Source organism: Anas acuta, chromosome 2 (genome assembly GCF_963932015.1).
Source record: "Anas acuta chromosome 2, bAnaAcu1.1, whole genome shotgun sequence".
In the NCBI taxonomy this organism is placed as follows: domain Eukaryota; kingdom Metazoa; phylum Chordata; class Aves; order Anseriformes; family Anatidae; genus Anas; species Anas acuta.
This window is the reverse complement of record NC_088980.1, coordinates 143,830,633-143,855,207: the sequence shown is the minus strand read 5'-3', so window position 1 is coordinate 143,855,207 and position 24,575 is coordinate 143,830,633. Positions and strand designations below refer to the sequence as shown.

At 40.1% G+C, this 24,575-nt stretch overlaps 1 protein-coding gene across 1 annotated transcript in view; it reads right to left on the bottom strand.

Annotated features, from left to right (window-relative positions):
* Positions 1 to 24,575, bottom strand: part of SLC30A8 (solute carrier family 30 member 8) — a 109,639-nt gene that overhangs the window by 33,644 nt on the left and 51,420 nt on the right. The gene's annotated exons all lie outside the window — the stretch shown is intronic.

Below are 24,575 nucleotides of genomic sequence, written 5' to 3'. Positions count from 1 at the left end.
ACGTGAGATCCACAGTCTGCTTTTATCCACACCCAGCATGAATTGAAGGCTACTATTACCACCACAATCAATGGGTTTTATGGAGATTTAGCTACATAGCTGACATGCAGTCTGGTGAGGAGTGACAGCCAGACTGGCTGTAAGCCAGGTCAAAAGGAGTCTGCCACACTTGCCTCAAGGAGCAGCAGGCAGCTGTGTCTACAGACCAAAGGATGATGTCCAAGGTAGTCATGTAAGCTTTGAACTCGATTCTGGCACTTCGGAGAGCAAATGGAAGATCTAAACGTGTTGTTCCTCCTGTTCCTGGTGGAGGATGAAAGGCCAAGAGCAGTGCCCAAGCTGGGAGGTCAGGAAACCAGGGCTGGCAATTCAAATGTTCAAGAACTGTGAGACTTTGAAAAAGTGAGTTGTTTTTGTTTACTCCCTTTCCAATTTCTGAGCGTGTTCAACGTGCGAAGAGCCGGCAACACCCCAGCTGGAGAGTGAGGGCTCCCCAGCCACAGGAGCGTGTCTGCATCATTTCCCTGGGACGTCATGGTTAAAGCCTGTTGGTGAATTACAGCCCACATAGCTCTGTCTCCTGTAAATTGTTGCCTGGCTAAGATTTTCTCCACAGCCACAGATTTTTCTCTTTACCTTTCTGCTTAAGTGGAAAGTCCAGTGTGAGTCCAGGGTTGGGACTCCAAATACTGTCACTCTTGCACTGCATTGCAAGATGTACCCCATGCAGTGATTCACCCACACAGGGGTCCCAGTGGCGCCCCAGCTGGGTTTTGAGGCAGACAGAACCACAGGATCTAGGGTCTATCACTTCAGAGGTGCAGCACATACATGATCCGCAGGGCAGCCCATGCCTGGACACCTGGGAGAGACAAAGAGATGTCAACCTTAGAGCCTGAAGCCCTCAGCCTGTGGAAATAGTTGAAAGACTTCTAGTTTAGGGAAGCAGAGCACACTAGACAAGCTATAATTTTAATGGTATTTTCCACACATGCTTACCTCTGAGCTGCCTACCATAAGCCTGTTTCCTGCCTGGGTTCTCTGGATGCCTTTTATATGGTGCATATACGGCATCTGGAAATTAAATGAAGAGTTAAATAATGGCTCTCTTGTGTATGGAGCACAGTAAAAATTACACAGCGAGTTTTTATAACTTTTTTTAATATAATAAAGTTAAAGAGACTGAATGCTGGTTTTATGATATGAGATTTCCAGATTGCTCCCAAGCCAGCAACAACCTATTCATAATCTTTTATTATAGCATTGTCATGATGACTATAATCAAGTCCCTGAGCTACCTGATGATACCAGGGATAGCGTGAAGCTGGTAAATACTGATAAGTTTGCATTTAATATGACATTTATAGAGTCTGGTTCTTGCCTCTTCTAATATTAAAATCCTGTTGATAAATTTGGATCTGTTTTCCTATTTTCAAAGGATCCAGGTTCTATAGATATCTTTAGGATACCAACATATTAACTGATTTGGTAAAATTCATGTTGGTGTCCCCGCTTAAAAACAAAACAAAACAAAACAAAACAAAAACTTTTTCACCAGCCTCTTTCCTCATTTCCCCACTGCCAGAATTTTCAAACACTAATTAAAAAAATGTTTTAAGCAAAATCTGGCAGGACAATATCATGGTTGCTATTACAAAGGTAAGATCAGGTAAGATCATGTTTGTTATTACAAAGATTGGTTGTATTTGCTTGCTTGATCAAAGATTTTTCCTGCATACCAGTACACTGCAGCTTCAGCTGAGTCCGGACTCCTGCATAGCCTCTGGGCTAACTTCATACCTAGGGGTGAATGTTTGATGTGATGCCCTGTCCCCTGAGTTCCTAGTATTTTGAGGTGTCATCTGTCAAACTAAGCCTTCTACTAGGAATTGCACACATCAATAATTGAAGTACTTGCTCCAGGTCAACTGTGTTCTAGTGTTACGCAGATAACAGCTTCTCACAGCCATGAGGTCTGCACATAGAAAATGTCAATCCTCTTCATTCACTAGCAACAAAATCAGAACTGTTCTTTCTCGCTTTCAGCTCTATGTCAGCCTTACGTGTGTTCATTTCTGTATGGCTTACTCGTACTTTTCTAGCCTCTTTTTAAAACCCTCCAAGGTGGATATTCTTCATGCAGTCTATTTCTGTGTTTAATTACTCTTACTATTAGAAAGCTTTACCTAGTTCCTAATGTAAAGCTAGCTGTAATTTAAGCTATTATTTTATAATGGAGAATTAATTCTTTCACCCTCCGCAGCTACCTTTAAAGCTCTGGAAGTGGTAATTGCGTCTCTGTGCTCCTTCCCTTTCAGCAAGCAGCTCCGATTCCTTCAGGCTGTGGTTTTGGACCGTTCTCACTGCTCTCCCCTGGATGCTCACCAGCAACTGCATCGCACCGGAGCTGCCACGACCGGGAATGTGCTCCAGATGGTGCCATGCCAACGCTGGAAGAAAGAAGGTTTCCACCATGTGTGTCATAGACAAAATCCTGCTTATATATCTCATGACAGGAGATACCTCTCTGGAAACAGGATAATATTATTGACTTTGGTTCACCTTCTGATTTACTACGTGTTCCCCCACCAAGCCAAATCTTCTCCTGTTGTTCTGGTGCTTACCTGATGTTGACTGTTACATATTTGAGTAGATGATTTCCTCTACCTGTCTACAAAAACCTTTCACTTGCTCAGATTGAATTACATCTTCTTTTTTTTTGTTTGTTTGTTTTAATCATTTATCCAATTTCTCAAAAGTATTCTGAATTCTAATCCCATTTTCCAGTCCTCCAGGTAACACTTTCCAGATGGAGGTCATCTGAAAAATTAATAAACATATTCTGTATGCCATTGTCCATAGCAATAATGCAAATGCTGAATAATGCTGGTGCAGGACAGACCACAATGAAACACTGACTTAATGAACTAAAGTGATTTAAGGTACACAATTTGCAACTGATGTTGCACAATTAACCTAGAACTCACAGACATGGTTACCTACTTAGGGCTACGGCTATGCAGTAATGTGATAATATACGGCACTACAGTGCAGCATCCAAAAAGCTAAGATGCTGCAATTTTGGCAGAAGCAGTGGTAGCAGAGTGAAAAACTCTGGAAATGACAAATCAGACCTTATTTTCTGTCAGATGTATAACCGCTTTCTTGAACCACGCTATGACCATGATAATAGATGGTACCCTGGAAAATATCCTCAGGATTTTCTTTAACACCTGTACTCAGGAACATGGGGAAATTTCTAGTCTACATCTGAAGCTTTTCTGAAAGTTGGCCTTTCACATTTGCCATGTGATGAGGATTTAGGACAATGCTTCATTTTGGTTTCAGTGGCTGCATCTCCCCACCAGTACCTGGTCGCTAGCACACATTCCTGCTCATGTTGCTCTGCAAATGCCCCATTTACATCAGTCTTCCTTCCACCTTGAAACACAACATCCTTCAGCTTTTCTACAAGGCCTGCAGTAGTTTATTTTTTTTCCAAAAAATTGTTCCTTAAGCAGACATTAAAAATCCATTGTTTATTTCTATATATTGTGAATTAGGCAAAGCAAGGGGGAAAAAGTATTCCCTACACACTTAAGAATCTTTTCTGTTCAAAAGAATGTAAGGGAAAAAAAAAAAAAAAAAAGAAGAAGAAGAAAATTTGTTCTGAAATCCACTTTGTTTTGTTTGCAAGGTTATTTCTCTTTAGAAAATAAAAGATGTTTCAGATGAAAATTTTGAGTGGTTTTATTCAATGTCATATCATCTGCCTCTGAAATCCCTGTAATGACCTTTGCTGTGGCAGTTCTTGATCAGCCGACAGCATATAATGGCTTAATACATGAACTGAAGCAGGATGAAAATCAAAGAGCAATCATCTTTGGAAGGCAAAATGTCACATGAAAGGCATCAATCAACTGGAGTGAGTTCAGCTGAGGGCCACCAAGATGCTCAGGGCAGGAGCACTTGCTCTGCAAGAAGGGGCTGAGGGAGCTGGGCTGGTTCAGTTGGAGAAGGGACAGCCCTGAGGGGACCTAAGTGCAGCTCCCATCCCTAGAAGAAGGTCCACCTACAAATGGAGCCAGGCTCTTCACAGTTGTGCCTGGTGGGCAGATGATTATACACATAAAATGAAAAAAATAATAATAGAGAGAAATTGAAGCTGGATATAAAGAGAAGCTTGTTCCCCACGAACACAGCCGGGCATTGGAACAGATTACCCAGGACTATTCCAGTACTATTTCCATACTGGAAAGGTTTAAATCCCAATCTACCTCATTTCGGGTAGCAGACCCTATTTTGAGCAGGAGTTTGGGCTAGAGACCTCTGGAGGCCCTGTCCACCATGAATTTTCCCATGGTCCTGTGATTCTTGCACTAACCAGGAAAGGCCATGGCAGTGATTTTAACTTCCATTTTGAATGTTCCCATCCCTTTAGCTCTGGATTGCACGTGATCACATAGATTATTTAGTGTTTCTAACGATGTAAATAAGCTGAAGAGCATATATGTCACCCAGTGAGGAGATAATGATTGTAAAGTTACAGTAAACAGTCTGCTTTAAGAGAGAAATATGCAATGCAGTCTGAGGAAACATCTACCATTAAAATAATTGCTGTGCTAGAACATGGCACTTAATCAGGAAGATCAGTAGATAGATAGAAATAGTCATAATGTATCATTTTCCTAGCACCAAATCTACAGTAGTTTTATACTGCAGATTTGCAGTTTTATTACTTTTGAGTGCAGTGAAAGATGATTTATCTGGTCTATATGATACAGTTCAAATGCTCTGTGATAAAAATGAGCTATTGATCTCAGGAGATTCTAATTTAGATCAGTTCACTTAAAAAGAGTAATAAACTGAAACAGTCTGAGAAGCTTATGTTTCGAATGACTTATCAAGGAGTTAAAAAATTTAGTAACTTGAGCCAACAGTAACTTTAACAGTAGCCAGAGTCCCAGATTTTACAGAGCCAAACTTTTCTGAACTATTCCCACAAGTATGTGCATAACATCTATTTCTATTACACTGATGCCCAGAGAGATGCTCATTTGTAGTAGATCTTATAAATATAAATAAAGAGTGAAAGACATTCTGGAGAGCTCAAAATATAACCTTAGCAGTGATTCTGAGTAATAGCTGTTTGGGCACAAATACTAGTAAGTAAAGTATGAGAAGGTCAGTACTGTTTTCTCTTACATTACCCACCACTAAAACTTGAGATTTTGCCAAAGATTTGAGGAGATTTCTAGAAAAAGCTTGATTAATGCTTTATTGCTGAAAATCTGACTAAATGGGTAATTTGGCAGTCCAGTTTCTCACAACCATAGTTTGGGTTTAACTGCCTGGCCCCTATGTTTTAATGAAGTCTATGAAATAAGCATTAATTGAATGTATTAAAAGGTGAATGTGCAAATTGTTGTAAGATTGCACTCCATTATCAATAACTGGCTGTGTCCAGCAGAATTAGGTGTTCTGTTCGATATCCCTGTTAATGACCTGGATAATGGAACAGAATGGACGTCCTCAAACGTGAAAATAATGAGCAAAGGGGGACCGAAAGTATTTGAGAGGGTTAGAATCTAAAACAATAAATTGGAGAAATGATTTAAAGTCAGGAAGATGAAACACATCGCAGATGAGCGGGAGAAGTGCTTCACTTGGAAGGAGGAACAAATCAAAAAAAGGAAAAAGAACCAGGCAGCAGCATGGCATAAGAGCTGGTTATAGTGAATCATAATCTAAATAGGATATAACTGATGTCATGCTGTTGCCAGAACGGCAGCTTTTATTCTGGAAAACAGTCAGTAGTTCTCCTCTCATCAGCAGTTCTGAAGCTTGACAAGAGGTACCATACACTGGTTTAGATGACTCATATCCGCAGAGATGAAGACCCTTTGCTTGGTGTTAAGAAAAGTGGCACTTAGAAAATATTTTCTGTAGGGGATGACTAAATAACGTGGGTTTGACTCAGTTTAGCAGACTGGTGGGAAAGCTGAAGGAAGGTGATATCACAGAGGTTGTACAGAGGGATGGAGGACATGGACAAGAACTGGATGAGGATAACTTGTAGCAAAGCAGAAAGCTGGGCAAGTAACCTGTCTAGTTAGAAGAACAGATAATAATTTCTTTGAACATATATCCTAAGGTAAAAACATCTCTGTCACCAAAGGTTTTGGAAACTGCTTACAATAGATATGAATTTCTCCTTCAAAATGTTCCCTTTGGAGGGAGTCATGAGCTACTACTAGCTCTTAGGAAAACTCCCAGAAGTAGGTGAGGGGAGTCCCAAGCAAGAAGACCAAGGAAGTCACAGGGGGTCTTACTCAAAACTGAGTAGTTACAATAGACACCTAGGATGTAAGTGACCAGTGTTTAACCATCCGTAAAGAAAATTGATTCAATTTTTCCTGTCAGGAGTCTGTCTAATCACCAGATACCTATAAGGTGACAGAAGATCCTTGTTAAAGACACCCCACTTTAAGTAAAATAATAAAATGCCCACTAACACAAGAGCTGAAGTCCAAATGAGGAGTTTTAAGAGTAAGAAACAGGATGTTTGCTTTCTTCACCAAAGGACGACTGTTCCACTGTTTTCTGTGTGTTGCATGCATTGGTGGCTGCTAAGCACATCTTGTCAGTGCCCCAGGAGCTCTGTACCAATAGCACATTTGTTGCAGACACTCATAGACAAAGCATTTAATAGAAAACAATTGATCTGTGAGGGTTCTTTGCATAAGGGTCCTGCAGCAGCATCTTCAGCTGGACCTGGTGAGACTCCCCGAACCATTGCTCTGTTGTTAGGATCCAGCTGGGCCATGGTCCTGTATGACCACACCAGCAAGTGCATGATCTGTTCCTATTGATTATATTTTATTATGTACAACATGCCTCCTAACTATCATGACCGGGTAGAGGACGTGCCCAGGGTATGCCTATGCTTGTCTGACACTTTACCTGGAGATCACCTGCAGCAGCTCTCCAACAGCTCAGCTGTGCAGGGGCTGGGAGCTCAGGCAATCACCTCACAGCAAGCCAGCCTCCTGTCTAGGGTTAATCCCTTGTTTTGTGTATGCAGAGATCAGCTGGGAGCTCTGGGACCACCCGGGAATTAGGGACTAAGCGTGGTGGATGCACACACAGGCACAGCCCTGATCCTCAGCAACACCACAGCTACAGCTGTAGGACAACCTGAATTTCAACTGCTGGTCTCATAGCTGAGATTGTACAGCTTTTGCTAAGCTCCAGAGTGGGTACCTGCCTTAGCCAAGCATCTTCCATACCAGCTATTGCCCTATTAGTTTCCATGGCAGTGCTTCTACTCGCTCCCAAAAGATTCCTTCCTCTGTACTTTCACTACTTGTCATTGTGCAACAGAAGCTCTTTGTTAAAAGCTTCTCTTGCTGGGCAAATTTAGAAGCACATAAGCCTGATGAGATAGCAAATTAATAATGACCTGCCTGCATCAGGAACTAATACAGATGTAGTTTAAATTACTGTGTCAGAGTTGGTAGATAAGATTATTTATCTCTGATACGTAAACTAAACTTCCTGACCGAGCAGTAAGGGCTGTCTCCAAAGCCCTGCTTGTATTTAATTCTCATACGCTTTTCCCAGACTGGGGACTTGTACATTTTACTACACCTCTTTAGGCTTTTTCTCCATGAATTTTCCTACATATTTAGTGTAGAGAATACAATAATAGTACAAAATTCTCTTCAATACATTGCAGCTTCTGCTTTGCAACTGCACTAACCCTCACAAAATCTTTGATAGTTCTCTTAACATTACCTGTGAAATTAAATGAAGTGCATTTATTCACATATGTATGAAATAGTTACACATTGTGACTTTGGCAGTTTCAGAATAAATGGTTCCAAATTGTTTTGGAAGTTCTGATGAGGAAAAAATAAGGTGGCAGATATTGCAGTGTGGAAGAGAAAAGGAACATGCCTATTTTATAAACAAATATAGAAATGTCTATTCCAAAGATTCTCATTCTGGAGGCAGTGATAAATTTTTGGGTTTCTGATCACCCTCCTCTTCCAGTTCCTGGCTAGGCACAGAGTGGAAGCTCTGAATGGATGAAAGAGATCCATGCTGAGAAAAAATCAAAAAATCAAAGATCAAGTAAGGCTTTTTGGACATAAAATAAACCATAACTAATTTCTTCATCATTTTTCCCTAGTTAGACAGCAAGCTAAATAGTCACTATGAATTTCCTGGAATTCATTTTTCACTTACCAACAAGATACAACTCCCCTCTGCTATGTGGTGAACAGATTAAGAGCATGAGGCCAAATATCACAACTAGGACATCAGCTGCAGCTCATCTGAAGACACATAAAGGAATTTATTTCATATACATCCACTGGGAAGTGCCGTGAGACAAAGCTAGGAACTTTCCAAACTGAAATACTGATAGCCCACAAAGATGAAGTCCCAAGGATTTCGGTTTCTCTAGCTATTAAAGCAGAATAATGACACTGGTCTTCCCTGGAAAACATTTTGAGATAAAAGGAACTTGAGGTCATTGTAGGAGAACAAACAATTGGGAATCATGAGGCTGCAATACTCAAGTGGATAATCTGTCAATATAAATATCCATTGGCTGCTGAAAAGATGTTTTAAAATAAATAGAAATAATGCCTTTTTTTTTCTTTCTTTTTTTTTTTCAGTATTTTTAGGGGGAAGATGCCCTTTTCACCAAACAGCCTGACTCTTTATAGAAGCCTAGGGGATTTATACAGCTTTCAGCATCACAGCATCTGAATGAAGGATTATGCTTACAGCCATAAACACAGAGAGCCCCACAAGCACTACTTCACTGCCCACTCAGAACTTCACAGACACAACCAGAGGAGAGCTCCAGAGCCCTCTGGCCGTGACTGTGCTCATTCCAGCTACTTCCATGGCTTCCAAATCAGACCAAAGGAACACAGACTTTTTGAAATGAAACAGATGCCTCTTTTGCTATACTCTTATTTGACCCTCACATTTTGGCAAACAATTACTCTCCACTGCTTTAGGCCTCACATGATCCTATGAATAATAAAAAAAAAAAATAAAAATCTGTATGCAGGATTTTTTTGATGCTATAGCCACAGTGCATGGTTTATAGAGACTTATGGTTCCAATAAGGATGGGCAGAGTATCTGGCTAATGGCCTGCATGAAAGCATTTGAAGGTAATAATGTGTCTCCAGCCACACAGGCATCTGCCTTTCAGCCCACCAGGCATTTGTCTTTTCAGCCCAGCAGAAGTACTCACCACTAAATGGCCACAGAGACTGAAATGTTGGAATATTTGAGCTGCATTCATCAGCTGTCATTTTTGAGGACTTTCAGAGTATTTTGGACTCCAGGTTTAGAAGTACAGTTTTTTCTGCACAGATGAAACTGCTAGATTTTTATAAGAAAAAGGTGCAAAATAACAGTGATGCTATTTGCATAGCAGAAATAGTCATGTTGTTTTCCCCTGCTACCAGATTTTTCAGAGAGGATTTAACTCCCTCCTGGACAACAACCACATTTGCAGACTTAAGGAGGATTTCAGCCACTTAATGCATGAAGGATATGTGCAGGAGGATACATGCACTTATGTCTGAGTGTCCAAATTAGTCTTAATTATTGCACATGATTCCATGTATGAGGAGACACAAATTCAGTATAGAGATTATTTGAACCACATTATGCTGGAGCAGATAGCCTGTACCACTCCCCTGCAATTCCCACCTGCTTGCATCTGTGAGCTGTAGCAAAACCGCTCTGTTAGTTGCTCTGCCATATTTTGTCAAAAAACATTTCCTCTATGCCTTGCTTTCTCGTTACAGACCACATTTACTCTTCCTAACAAAATTCCACTCGCCTGACATCAGGGCAGTAACACAGGTGCAGGAGGAAACTGGCTGTATTTACTCTGCTGCTGACTGTTTAGACCAAGTAAAGGAACTTGGAAAAGATTAGGCAGTATATCAGCTATTAACTTATGGACTATTTCACACTTCATATGCCTTTTTTCTACTTTCAGAACTGTGCTGCTCAGAAAGGCTTGTCAAAGTTTTAGTGAATTTTACAGCTTGTGCTCATGCTGCCTGCATTAGTTCACCAAGTATAGATTTCCAATATCTTTCACATTCCTTCAGTTTCTACAATTATTCTTGTCTGCTATCACAATCTGAAATAGCAAGATGTCAGTTTTATTTTGTTCTAATTGCTGTTAATGACTTATTGATGCGAGCAATTGCTTTCTGACTCATTGTCTTGGAGGTGTTTATGCACGGGTCTTTAGTGCAGTATCAGGAGAAATATTTCGTGGTGACAACTAGACTCTGATATTGTTTTCTTGATTTTACTTCATTACAGATCTAGTGAATACCTCCAGAGGTAGCGGAGGCCAGAATACTTCGAATCACTATAGGCAAGCTTGTAAAGATACAGAAGCACCTGAAAATGTGCATAGCTTACTAATGACAGTAAAAAATGCCTAGGCATCTAAGCTCAACTGAAATCAGTAAGAATGATCTGTGAATTAAATAGCATATATATATATATATATAAGTGGCAGGCCACAGACAAGGTCATACTTCCTGTAAGCTTTTAATTCCAATGCTTACATGTACAAATAAAAAATAAGAATTACTATCCCAAGAGATACAAGAAAAGGACAAGTTTAAAATAAAAGATTTTGGAACAATAGCAGTCGTATTTGTGCAGGCAATGTTTTTCCCATCCTGCAAAGCTAAGACTTTGCGCATTTTTCTATTCTGTGAAGCAATAATAGAAAGACTCTGAAGCATTTTTCCTGAATAACCAGACAGGTATATTCACTTAGTGTGTTTGTGTTGATAATGGCTAAACATGTCAACACTGAATGTGCTATAAGCATGTTATACTAGTAATATATGTGACTCTATTGATATTTATGACATTCACTGTTGGAGTTCAATATTAATAACAACATTACAAATGAGAGAAATGTATAATGAGACCCAGTTTCATGACCACACATGGATCCTATCCGACTGCACAGCTCCACTGACTTTTAGAGAATTCTCCATCTGATCAGATAAGACAAGAATTGGGTCTGTGATAACTAAAGCCATTTCTATTCAGGTCACTGGTGATTTGTAGAAGGTTGTTATCTTTCACAGAAACGAGTTCCTCAGTATCAGCTCTAAAGAGATTTCCAAAACTTCTCACTACTTGCTCACAGCCTCTCTGCTGGTGCAATTAGCTGCGTGGGAGGTCTTGATTGCAGGATGATGCTTCAGAAAGCTATGATCAGTCTTCTGGAGGACCCGGCACATTACTACAGAAAATCTCATTTAGGCTGTCATAGGAGGAATGAATGCAGAAAGGAAGAATCTGAGGGACTCAGAATAACACTTTGGCTGGCCATATGTACCCAGGAACATTTGGGGTTCTTGTTCTAGAATGAAGAACAATCTGAAATAATTATCTTGATGAACACAAAGATGACAGGTTAGATAGGGCACAATTTTCTGCTCTTAGAAGGAAGAGTGTCTCTTCTATTTCAGGGATTGTAGTTCTTAGGAAGGAGTTATTTAGTGACATTTCAAGTTATTTGTATGGCACTGGCTTAGAAAGCTGCTTCTAAAAGCAGTTCTTCTAAAGAGCAGTGTTAAAAGCAGTCATTAAATAAGTTAAACTCTGTGAGTTGTTAGGAGAGAAAGTAGGGTTTTGGCATGCACAGTTATCATGCCTAAGGAAGTTAACTTCCTTAGCTGATTTTGTAAACTCTTCATTTTTACACTTATTTGGATTAGTGTCTGGAATTCTGTATCCCATACTAAAAACCTTTAATGCAGAATTTGTATTTCAGTCAATTTGAGCTTAATTTTTAGTTTCTGGATGATATTTTCTTCACTATAGTATTTCATTAAATACAAATCCAGGTAACAGCTGTTTTTTTCATGTTATGTTTAAGGTTTTAATGCTGGTTTAAACAAGGACAGTTGTGACATCTGTCAAAGAGATGCTGCCAATAAAATTCTGTTTATTTTGTGCAGCAGACACTATAAAGAACATCTCTTAACATAATGTCATTCAGAAACATGGTTGTAAGAGAGGCTTATATCCCTGTTTGCTCTCACCTTGAGATTTATCATAATGGAAGTTAGTGTCATAAGACAATTCAAGGTTATTTTCTTCTAAGCACCTCATGCAAATTGTATTGAGCAGCAGGAGAGAGTTGTTTTTAATAGTATAAGAAGCTGGAAGGTGAATTTTGGAAGCATATCAACTATTCTGCCATTCAATATTGTCCCTTTCTGTCAAGCATATGGAAGATATTCCTGATTGAAGCAGAAGGGCACAATAAAGTTCATATTATTTTTAATGCAGTGATGGGTGCTTAAGCCAATTGTGTTAATAAAAGATCAGGACAGCTCTGGAAAAAAAAAAAAAAAAAAAGGTAATATTTTCTGGACTACAGCTGCTCACTGATATAAGTCTGGGAATTTCTGTAGGAGAGGCACTGTTTAGTTTCAGACAGACAAAAGTAAAAAGAGAAAATTGCCCTTTCATAGTCACCTTTGCTGTAGACATAGCATCTATTGAAACATTTAAACAGGGAAAGATGGGGAGTGCTGGATAGTATTTGTATCAGTTGTTCGGAGTATGTGTATCAGAGTTCCTGACAAAGACATATGCAAGGAGGATTCTTTCTGTTTTCACATGTTATGCCTTCCATTTCTGAATTCATCCTTTGTTATAGCAAAGGCTCTGTGGGTCAGCCTCAGTTTGGGAAAAAAATGTTTAAAATTAGCTGTCTGCAAATACATTTTTGTATGTAAGCTTGGTGCCAAGAGTGCTGTTACACTCTCAGTGGAGCATTGGGTGATCCAGCTGACAACCTGGTGAGTGCTGAATCTCCCTATTGACTGTAAGACCAGGTTTCCCTCTATCTAATAGCAATTAGTGTTCTATTTGAGTAGCAAACATAGGTGTACACTGTCGTTTGAGATAACTTAAGATATCTACAAATCACTGGCAGATACAGCACAAGATGTACAGGAGAGCCTTACTTTTATGGACCAGCAGCGGAAGACCAAATGAGCACCTCTAGGATCACAAGGGCATCTCAAAAAAGCATTAGCCACCTATGTTTGGGGCCCTGAATCCATCCTTATATTTAGACGCCTTGATTTAGGTCTCACAATCTTGAGCTGAATGCCTGTATTTTATACAAAGGATGTTTGAGTCTGAGTTATCTTTAATCACTGAAGAAGTCTGCAGGCATCACATGTTCCTCAGGGGGAGGTAGGTACTCCCCCTGCAGCACAAGATTATGGAGAGGACCTTTATGGATAGTTAATCTTTTCATGTGGAAAGCATTGCCGTTAAGCTTAAGTGCCTAAAGATATTCAGTTACAGAACTGGGGAATTAGAGTGGCAGTATACAGCATCATCTGCTCATGCAAGGAGAGGATATTGACCATTTCTGTTAAACCTAGGACTAGATAAAATATCAATGTCACAGTTATTTTAAACAGCCTTAATAAAAATAAAGTAATAATAATTTGATGAGTCAATAAGTGGGAAAGCAAGTTTCCAGACCACCTTTAGCAGAATATGGTTAGCATAATAATTAATGGTTAACAACCCATGTATTCTCAGTGAATAAAGGTTTACAGGACCAAGACAAATAAAATAGGAAATTTCTATTCAAATTCCAAACAACCATGGGTGCCCTTTTCCCATAGAAGCTGAGAGATAATTAAGAGCATCTCTGAAAATTAGTTCATTGATTTTGATGGGCTACATATGGATTTAGGTACTTTACTTCATCATAGATTGAATATTTTGTTACCTTTAGTAGTTTCCGTTAAATTTGCTACTATGGAAACAGGGATTCCTGGAAGTGGCAAGATAGAAAATTACTCTGATTAATAAACATTTTGGCAGTACAACTCAGTACTTAGCTTCTACAGGGTCATGGCTCAGATGGGCAAATAAATGCACTGGATTTGTTGAATTATTATACTATTCTTACTGTTTTAATATTATCTACTTGTCATCTTTAGATTAATTTCTGGTTTTGAGAACTGTTGTAAATCTTGCTAAGTCTGCAAAGACAGTGGAGTTCCAAGTCTTAGCCTGCCTGTGGTTACAGACCTCACCCGAGCTCTTTTCTCCACCAGAGCCGAGAAATTGCAGAGAACTAAGCTCTCCATTGGCATGGGTTGTTGAGGTTGTCCTGTCCCATGTTAGAAGTCTGTAAAAGTATTTCTACTTCTGTAAAAGTCTTCTTTAAAAAAAAAAGAAAAAAAAAAAAAAAAGAAAATTCTGCCCTTGACTGTCAATTTGCTGCTTGATTTTTTTTTCTTTTTCTTTTTTTTTTTTCTTTTGCCAAGAGCAGCCACAGCCTAAAGGAGGAGGACACTATGGCCACTTGTCCCACACCTACTGCAGGAAGAAAGGCTGGAGGAAAAGTTTCTCTACCCTTTTTTCTTATTGTGGTTGTTGTGGTAGGAGCATTTAAGCCAGTATCTCAGCAGCCATCTGACACATTGTACAAATGAATTTCCAGAGGAAATTGCCTCTCTCCTCTGAGCCTTCTACACAGGCACATTTGTCCTTAAGGTAGTGTTGAGACAATGTGTGCATTTATTGTGTAAGGGGGATGTCTGTAGGAAAGAAACCTTAGAGCAGTCTGTAACAAATCTCCAGTGGAAGACATGGTGACTTCATGAAACAAGAAAAGGTAACGCAAACCTCTCTGCCTTCTCTTCCATCTCCAGAAGATAGAAAGTAGGCAAAGAGATGAAAAACATGTCATGTAGGAGTGTGCAGTGCATTTCTAGGAGGTGTTCACAGGTCTCTCGACAGTGGCATGACTGACGTGAACTCCACACTCCCACATCACAGAATTATTTTGCTGTCTGAGAAACACTTCAGGCATTCATGGGGACCTGTTGAACCTGCCTCATGCACCTGCCTCGCCCTGATCCTCTCAACAGCAAGGATTTGAAACTTCAGTCATTTTCATAGGCCCGAGAAAACAGCCCATAAAAATTTTTGGAAGTTAAAAAAAAATTCAGAGGGAAACTGTAGGAAGGATTTGTGACCTAGAGCGAAGAAACCAAAGGAGATGAACCTATTTAGTGCTTAAAAGTCAAAGAATATTGCAGAGTGTTTAAAAATATCTACAAGAGAACGATATCAGATAATAACAAGCTTTCTAAAGAAATAGCAGGTAATTCTGTAACAATAATATCAAATGGCTGGAGGCTAAAGTTTGAAAATAAATTGAAGAATTAATTAAACTGCCAGTTAAAATAATTGAAAATAGAGTAATTCCGTTTGTTTTCTAAATAAATTACTTTGTGGGGGAAAAAAAAAAAAGGAAAAAAAGAAAAAAAAAAGTTTTCTCAGTGGAAACTTTGACGCTTTCTAACAAAAAGCATCTAATACTCCAAACCTAAGAGGTCCTTGATTTCCAGCCAAATTCTAATAATTCTCAGCTCAAATATGCTGTTCACTGCCTATGTGATTCTACTTAGTACTGTTGCCCTGCTACCATGAAGATTACTTCTTCCATTATGGTCCTTTGCGTAAAGGTCTCATGATGTGTACAGATTCTCAATAAAAAGGGAGAGACTAGTGCAACAAGAAAGACTTAAATTAAGCAGATTTGATTATGGTGGTGAATTCAAGCAAGCCACAACCCCTGTGTTGGGTTCAGTTACTTTCAGAAGCATTCCGAGAAGAGATTATACTGATTTCAGGATTCAAAATAATTAAAGGGGAGGGAAACATTTTCTAAACAGTCCTAGTTGTACATGCTATGATTAAGTACTTGTTGCTCAAACCCTTCTCAATCAAGACCAGTTATCTTTTTAAAATATGCATTTCAATTAAGAAATAAGCTGGTGTTTCTTTCGTATACATGACATTCTTGTTGAAACTATAAATATGCACTTGAAAATTAAGTGAGTAGTCCATCTGGCCTTCCTTTAATTAAATTGTAAAAATATTGGAAAGTTGTAGAATCTGAGAAGTAGAAAACAGTTGCAGATTTCAGTGGATTTTTTTTAATCTACTTATCCATGCTAACTTTTCTGTCAAACATGCTTCAGTGGATATAATTAAAGAAGATTATATGTTTGATGACATTTCACAAAGGAAAAAACAAAAAGAATGTGATGATAGGTCACTTGAATTTCATGGAGTGCACGGCAATTTGCAATTTTATATTTATTTTTTTTAAGAGAGAGAGACCAAAAAAAAAAAAAAAAAGAATAAAGAAAAGAAAAAGGAAAGTGGCAAAGAGAGAAGATATCAGTTATATCAAAACCTGGTTAGATCTCATTTTGTGAGATCATTTCATCTCTGCTGAAATTCCATTCCTTGCACTATTTAGGTGCCTTCTTTGACTTAATTCCTAGTAATGCTCTAGGGGAAAGTTACACAGATGGCAGAAATTTGCTACAAGAAGAATTTACTGTCATTCCTCCCATTAATAGATGGAAATGTAATATTCATTAAAAAGATTCCAAACTTCAGTCATCCCCTAATGATCATGCAAATTCCCTCATCAATGCATAATAGAACAAAAGAGATCTGTGCATTAAGAATTACTTCTACCACGTTCTATGGCATTTCATTAAAACATCTTATTTCAAACAACCCTTTGCAGAAGCTACTTATCAGATTTGCTTATATGATGCATCAGAATATAAGGAAAATGGCAGATGTTTCCCTGCAGTTCTGTTTGATTTAGTTTGGTTTTGCCAGACTTGGATGTGCCACAGGTAAAATTCAACATAAAAGCTTTGTGCTTGGTATTGATTTTTATTGCTGCAATACAAACGAAACACCGCAACCATATCTCCCTCCTTGATGTGGAGGATTTTGTGAAAATATTTGCAGAATCACAAAGAAGAAAAAGCAATAAGAAACTCTATGCTGCTCATGTCCTTTCTCTGGCTTGAATAGTGAGGAGAAACTGTCTTTGACTCTGGTGTTGGTTGATAGTGTTTTCTCTGTCTTTTGGTTGCTTTACATGTATCTTAACCCACAACTGCGGTATCTAAAAATATCAGGAATTATTTGCATCACAAACCCTGTCATCTGCCAAGAGTTATGGACAGTAGTGAGAAAAAATTGCAGTGACTGACCCTCAAGAAGTAAATGTTGACAGGGAGATTTTCTAGTCAGAGTTAAGCTTTCAATTTTGAGTGATTTCAACTGAGAAACTGGGCTCCCAGTAGGAGGGAAGGGTAAGAACGATGGACATCCTAAATTTCGTCCAATTTAGGTTCCTACTCTGAATTGCTCTCAGGATGCTCTTTCCCTTGATTACCTGGGGAGTCCACAAGTAAACCTTGTAACTTAAGTGAGGTGTCTGAAAACTCTTCACATTAAACGAGACCTCTTCTTTCAAGCACATTTCAGCTATTACATGCCTAGAATAGCTGCTGGAATATCATATATGATTGCCGCTTCCTTTTTGCTAGAAAAGGCTAAAACTTAATTCACCATGAAATAAGACCATGTGCTTAAATGATAGCTAGAATGACTGTGAAGCTGTTCAGGCTTTGTGAGCTCTGAAAAACCATAAAATGCCTGAGGAGATTAGCAAAACATCAGGCCCTTGATGGTGCATCCTTATGGTCAGTGTACCGTGGTTAGGAGAGCATCACTTGGGTCACATCATATTGTGAATGACCCACCTCTTAGACAGGGTTCATCTGGTCACTGTAAGATGGTGTCTAGAGCAATTCAGTGAACAGCAATATTTTTAGGTGAGAAATTCAAGTTAAACCCCTTGACCTTACTGTGCTTATTCACCTTTGAGGACATGAATTTCATTTCCCCTTTGTCTGTGACAGCATGCTGGAGAATAACAAGGCAAGGCTCTGGATTCATCTCAGGTGAGATTCATTTATCAGATCTCTAGTTGTTCTAAAAACAATTCAACTTCTATATAACAGAAAGTCAGTAAGCATTAGATTTTCTGTTACTTTTCTGCCAAAGTCTGTGAGTACAAGAACATTTCAATATCAAGATTTTTCTTTATCTGGTGATGACATTATCCAAAAAGAGCTGTGGTAGAAGGGAGGAATACAAAGTCAAGCCTGAGTAACTTTCATTATTAATAACTTGCTTATTTATAATTTGCTAAAAAACCTCCCAAGTTTCAGTTGCTAGTTCAATGGATTAACAGCATAAGGACACTGACCTGTCATCTCTTTGCAGGAGGAATTTGCTGAGTGGAGAAATGAGGAGCAATGAGTTCATTATGCATCCAGAGCAGGGGAGGGTCAATCCTCCTTCAGAGAAGGAAGACAGAGAGCAATGGATGTAGCAGAATTAATGGAAAAGCTTTTCGGGGAGAGGGAAGAGTGCTATGTCAGGCTCTGTGTTTTTGGAAACAGGTCTAGGTGTAAAAAAAAAAAAAAAAAAAAAAAAACCAAACAGCTTGTACCATTTTAAGGAAAAAAAAAACACTTGAAAGTTTTTCTTCAGCTTGTCAGAAATGTTAGGCAAAAAAGAGGTCACAACTGAACAAGCAATGGATTTAAGTCATATCAGATTTGGGGAAAGCAAAGGTCACTTCAAGAGCTCTCCAAGAAAGGATATACTTTGTTCAATAAAATATTTACTTCCTTTCCTGGTTTCACCAACTAATGTGAGAAAAATTATTTCAACCATCTTCCTGCTGCAGCTTAAATCAGAAACAGATTGTGGCAAGGTGGTCCTGTGGGGCACCAGCAGACCTCTCAGCACACTCCTGTTCTCAGGACCACAAGCTAACATTAAGCAAATAAATCAGACTCATCCCGGCATTACCACTGCAGGGCTCAAGGAAGTCAGGCTGTCATATTTCCATGTCCTTCTTGGAATATTAATAACCCTACAAAAATTTAAGCCAGAGAAAGAGTTTGACCAAATCTCTGCAACTCTAACCCAGTTAGGTTGAGGTCAATGTTTACTGCTCCTATTGGCAGGATCAGGCTCCCAAAGCTAGAGCCAGCTGATGGATCAGCTCTTCAATAGGAAAATGCAGTTGTGTTTAAATTTTGGAAAAACAGTTTGATAGCATTTTTCAAAGCAGAAAAGTCCAGCTGGCTTAGTCTGACAGTGTCAAAATGCTCTTTGTATTTATGCACCAATTTTATTCAATAAATGAGAGATTGTGCACTGTAGGCAACATCTTTTTTAATGCATGACATTATCACAGTGAAAAGATTTTGTTGTTTTGAAACAAAATATCTGGACTTCTATTGAATGTGAAGTTTCACTATGTTTGCTCTAAGGTTTTGCTTAGAATTGAGAATAATGACAGGAAAGTTACAATTTCCTAGTGAGCAACAACACAAATGCATTCTTCAGTCCAAGTCTAATACTGACAATGGTTGGAGAAAAATTGAGAGAAAATGGAAAAGACTTGGAAAAACTAGGCAATATTCTCAAAGCAACAATATTTATGACATGTTTCTATTAGAATGATAGCTCATTCTGCTCTTTCAGATGTTAGGCTGATAATTTACTGGAAACTTGCTGCCTAGTAATGAATAAATTTGCTTATCTAGTATATACAGATGTTTCCATCCCCTTTGCCTATTTGAGGGTTTATACCTGGATACTCTCTTATCTGAGCAATAACCACACAAATCAAACCTCAATGTGAATTCCCTCCTGGAACTGAATTTTGGTACTCTGCCTATCAGGCTCTCTGTGTAAAGAGTTTGGTTTTGTTCTGCCCTGGCTTTGGCATTCAAAAGTTATACAGCCAAGAGCAGCCTAGTTAGCCTAAGCATTATTGTCAGTGGAGATAAACAGGCTCAAAGGGTCTACCAGAAGTAGACATTTAATGCTCACTTCCATTTCATCAGAAAGATTAAAGTAAGTAAATGGAAATCTACAACTTAAATTTAAAAAATAAAAATAAAATAAGAACCAATGAAATGTTCCATTTTCTTGAGGAAAGTACCAACAGCTTCAGTTTAAAAAAAAATACAAATCTCTTTTCAGGATGATACGTTTCTGACGGCTCCCAAACAGTGCCACTGATTGTCACTCTAAAGATAGTTTTTACCAAGGTACAAGTACACAATGAAGTTCCTGCTCTAAGGAAGGAAACTGTGTGCACTTCCAAAAGACAGGAATTTTGTGCAACAAATACTACAATACCATCACTTCCAGGCTGTTGCTATAAAGAACTGTAGATTTATTATTCAATATGTAAAACACTGTCTGCTGGACTCAGCTTCCCTGAGCCTATAAACCCGATCCCCAAACCACAGTTTCAAAGCTCTAGGTTCAACACTTGCATCTTTTGCACTGGATAAAGCCCTGTTACAGAGCTCAGGCCTTCTGCTGAGTCAAAGACTTTCCTGAAGACAGACTTACATGGGGACAGATTGCTTGCATACAACAACCACGTACAGATTTGTTCTGCTTTCTCTACAGCTGTCACTCATAGCACACCTTCCATGGGCTGAAGGCTGTGAGGCTGCTGGCAATGGTCAGGATTGCTGGTGATTTTCCATAGCACAAGAGGGACCCATACCACCTCTGTGGACAACAGCTAAGAGAGGCTGAATGGCAGCCAACAAACCTCCTCTCAAACACATTCACCATGTTAGCAAATGTGATAACGTTACCTCTTTACCCTGCCCCGAGAGCATTTCTTGCAGCTGTATTTCTAGATGTCATTTGGAGCCAGTCCATTCTGTGCTTGTGTAGGATCAGCAGGATGAGCCACATTTCCGAGTGTGTCACATCAAAAAGGAACAAGTGTGTGTTTATATTTATCTCACTTTGTATTTATGGATAAAAGCCCTAAAGACTGTTCTTCATGAAGGACAGCTGAAAGTGTACGTGGGAAGCTGGCAGAGGAGATAATGCCTTCCTAACTTTGAAGGTGTGCTCTAGCAGCATCTGGCCCATTGCAGGGAAAGGGATGCTGTGGCAGAGGGTGTCCCACTGGTATGTGGTGAAAGACATGCTCTTACAGGGCTCAGGAGAAGGAGCAGCAACATCCAAATGGCACAAAGGGACTTTCACTGATGGGACACTGCTGATAAGGAGATATCTCACAGAAAGACAGAAGTCCATATAACCAAGAGGCTTCCCAGGAAAAATGACTTTTGAGTCATCAGAAGTGCTCACCTGCCCATCCTGCCCTGAGGGCTGCCTGCCTCTGCTCCTTATACTGCATAATTACAAGATCTTTCTGGCTTCTTGAGTAGTCCCACACTAGGGCTTTGTTACCCATGTCCTTGATTTCTGCAAATTCCCTGCTCTGAGTGGTCCCATGCAAACACACACTGCACATGCGCAATTGCACCAGATCTCCCTTTACACCTGAGCCAACACACATCCTATAAAGCAGGCAGACATAAATACGGCGCACACAATGTCTAGCTATAAGGGGGAAGTTGTGAAATTGATGTAGTATGAAGGGAAAGGAGAGGAGTTGATTTTATGGGTACATTAGCAGGGAGAAACACCAAAGGAGGAACCCTTCGCAGCAGTGACATTTGGAGCCTAAATCAAGATGACATGCACAAAGAGACAGCAGAGAGAGCTTGCTGTTCCCGTGATTGCTGCTGCTGCTATTAGGACTCCTGCCATTCAGCAAAGCAACTGCTGTTGTCTTTGGGGGCACCAGCTCAGGATCTGCTCCAGTGGCTGTAATTTAATAGTAAAAGGCATCAGAGGTTGAAACCGGGAACTTGGCAAGCATGCCTGGGAGAAGAGGGCTTTTTGTGTGTGAAGCACTAAACCTTCAGATTCCTGCTGCAGTTCTGCTTTTCTCAGTCTTTTTTTTTTTTTTTTTAAATCTTCCAGGAAACATACAGCCCCAGGGAGTCAAAACCAAGCAGCATGGCTAACCATCCAGTGATAAAATCAAGAAGGTTTATGCTGATCCAGCTTGAGAAAAACAGGGAGCAGAGGGAAGGAGGAGCAGAGCCCAGGGGGCTGCAAGCAGGACGGGATGGGGCTGGATGCTCTACAGGTCCCCAGACAGCAGCCTCCTCTTCATCACCCTGTTTATTTCTGATCTGTAGCAGGGATATTTTCAGTTTAGCCATTTTCATGGGTTTGGTGCCCATTGTAGATTTAAGCACCAAGAGGGATGTAGGCTGTGACTGTGGATGGTGGTGCTGAGCTTGCACAGGGGGGCCAAATTCTCCATTCCTGCAGGCAACCATGTGAATAAACAGTAATAAGGATGATAACTTTTGCTGTGATGTCATTAAACCCTTGCAGTAAAAAGGGAGCGTGACAGAGGTTTGAGTGTCTGTCCACATCTCTGCCATACTGCCACATCTCTTACTGTTTTTATCATTCACCTTGCATACTTCTGCTTAAAAATCTTTTTTTTTTTTTTTTTATTTTGGAAAACTCATATTTTCTGAAAAAAAAAAAAGCAAAGAAGATAAGAAAACAGCAAAACAGGAAAATTAGCTCTCTGACTGATGCTGTGATTTACAGAAGCAGCACAAATCCAGCTCCCTTCTTCCCAGTACTGCCTGTGCAATCCGCAGAGAGGAGGCATCGTCCTGCAGACAGTTGCTATTCAGTTTATACAAGCTTTAAAAGAAAAACAAAGTGCCTTCTGGAGGGGCATTACAATGTGATAGTGCCTTCGGCTGATGCGGCACCACACTCTGCTGAGCTTTAGGGAAAAGAAAAGAAAACATGAGTGACTTTGAGCACCACTGCAACTGTAACTGATATTCTATTTGAATTAAACATTTCATTTACCCTGTCACTGTGACTGTGACCTTTTCAACTGCAGTTTAGCTCTAAATTACTGATGTTCTTCACGTTACACACACGACGTGCAGCAGACTTATTCTGTCAAAGAATGGAAATAGCTCTGCAGGTATTTTGTCTCCCTGTTTTGCAGAGATATAACAGTGAATGCAATAAAAAGTAATGGTGTGGAAACAGCATGCTGCTGCTTTCCAAGGGTCACGTCTATATGGCTGCTGAGGAGCCCTGGTGTTTCCACCGTTTGCTGAATTAAAAAACACCGGTGGGCAGCAGCAGCCACTGTGCAGGCTGAGAATGAGACTTCATGACCTCTGCAGTGCCTCAGAAAACTCAGCTTGTCCTTCTCGGGGAGAACTCAGTGCCAGAATAAAGATGCCATGGGTTGGGCAGGCTGCGGGCTTCATACCCTTAAGCTTTCTTCATCATCCAGGGACTGTTACTTACAGGTGGCTCAAAGTCACATCATGGGGAAAACGTTATAAATGTGGTGATTTTAGGCTAAAAATCAATTCTGTGTTTAGAAAGGTTTTTATTCAGCTAGGGAGGCTCTGTGCATCTGGACATGCCAGCTCCACGTGGAAGATGGAGACCAGCACTGGCCCATCTCCTGGCACAGCCCCAGCAGAGGGGTGCATCGCCAGAGCCTCAAGGGAGCTTCAGGGTGTTTGCCCACACCTTGCTCAGCTTATGTTAATGGTTTTATTTCTCTCCTCTCAGAAAACTGAGGCTCCTTCCTCCAGAAAAAAAAAAAAAAAAAAAAAAAAAGTATCTCTGCCTAGTGAGTCCCAGGGGTTATTAGATGGGTTAGGACAGTGATAAAACTCATTTTCATATTGCACTTTTCTTATTTTCCAGATTATCTTCTTTCCAAAGCATGTTAATGAGAAAAGCAAGGCATCTCTGGATGCTGAATGTCCCTGCTGGACAGGGGGAGGTGGTACCAGGTGTCTCAGCAGGACACATGAGCCTGGAGCACAGGGAGGAGAGAGCCAGGAGCTGGAGGAGAAGGCACAGAAGGTGCCACTGGATGGTTTCTCCAGGATGCCACAGCCTGTGGGCATGAGGGAGGCACATCTGTGATCACCCCCAGCAAAAAGCAGCAAAAAGCAGCCTGCAGAAAGCCAGAACTGGGCACACCTCTGTGGCTTGGAGTCACTCCAAAGCCTTGTACAGCCCCATCACTGCCCTTTCCCCCTTTTCCCCTTGGCATCTCTTTCCTACCACTGCAACCCTTTCTCTTTTGTACTGGCAAATATCACTGCTGTGGCCACACAGTGGAAGCCGGTGGGGAAGCTGAGCTGGCCGAAAAACCTTCCCCTCTTATTTTTTCCCTTGTTACTTGAAAACTGGCCTGGTTCACCAAAGGTCTGCATCAATGTTTGTGTCATCACAGGGGAGAAGACGCTGTGGAGGCAGAAATGGCCGAGTAGGGGTGAGAAGGGATCATACGAGCTCTTTTAGTGCCTCTGCTGGCTTTAAGTGTTTGCTGAACTATAGCCTGATATTAACTCACAGAGATACACCAGGGATCGATCTGCTGGCCAGGAATGAATGACCTGAGAGTGTGCACAGCCCAGTGCAAGGTGAGCATGTAGTCATGTAATCAGCAATAGAAAGATACTTTATGGTGCTTTGCAACCTTGTGAAATCCCAGACGGATTTTCCCCAAGAGAAAAAAATTGTTTTTAACAGGAGGCCGTTTGCTTTTTTCCAAGGCTGCAGCAGTTTCTGTAAAATGAACCAAGTGGAGAATTCTAGCTGAAAAAACAGGGTCAGGAAACAGAAATCATTGGGGTTGTTACATTTGATATG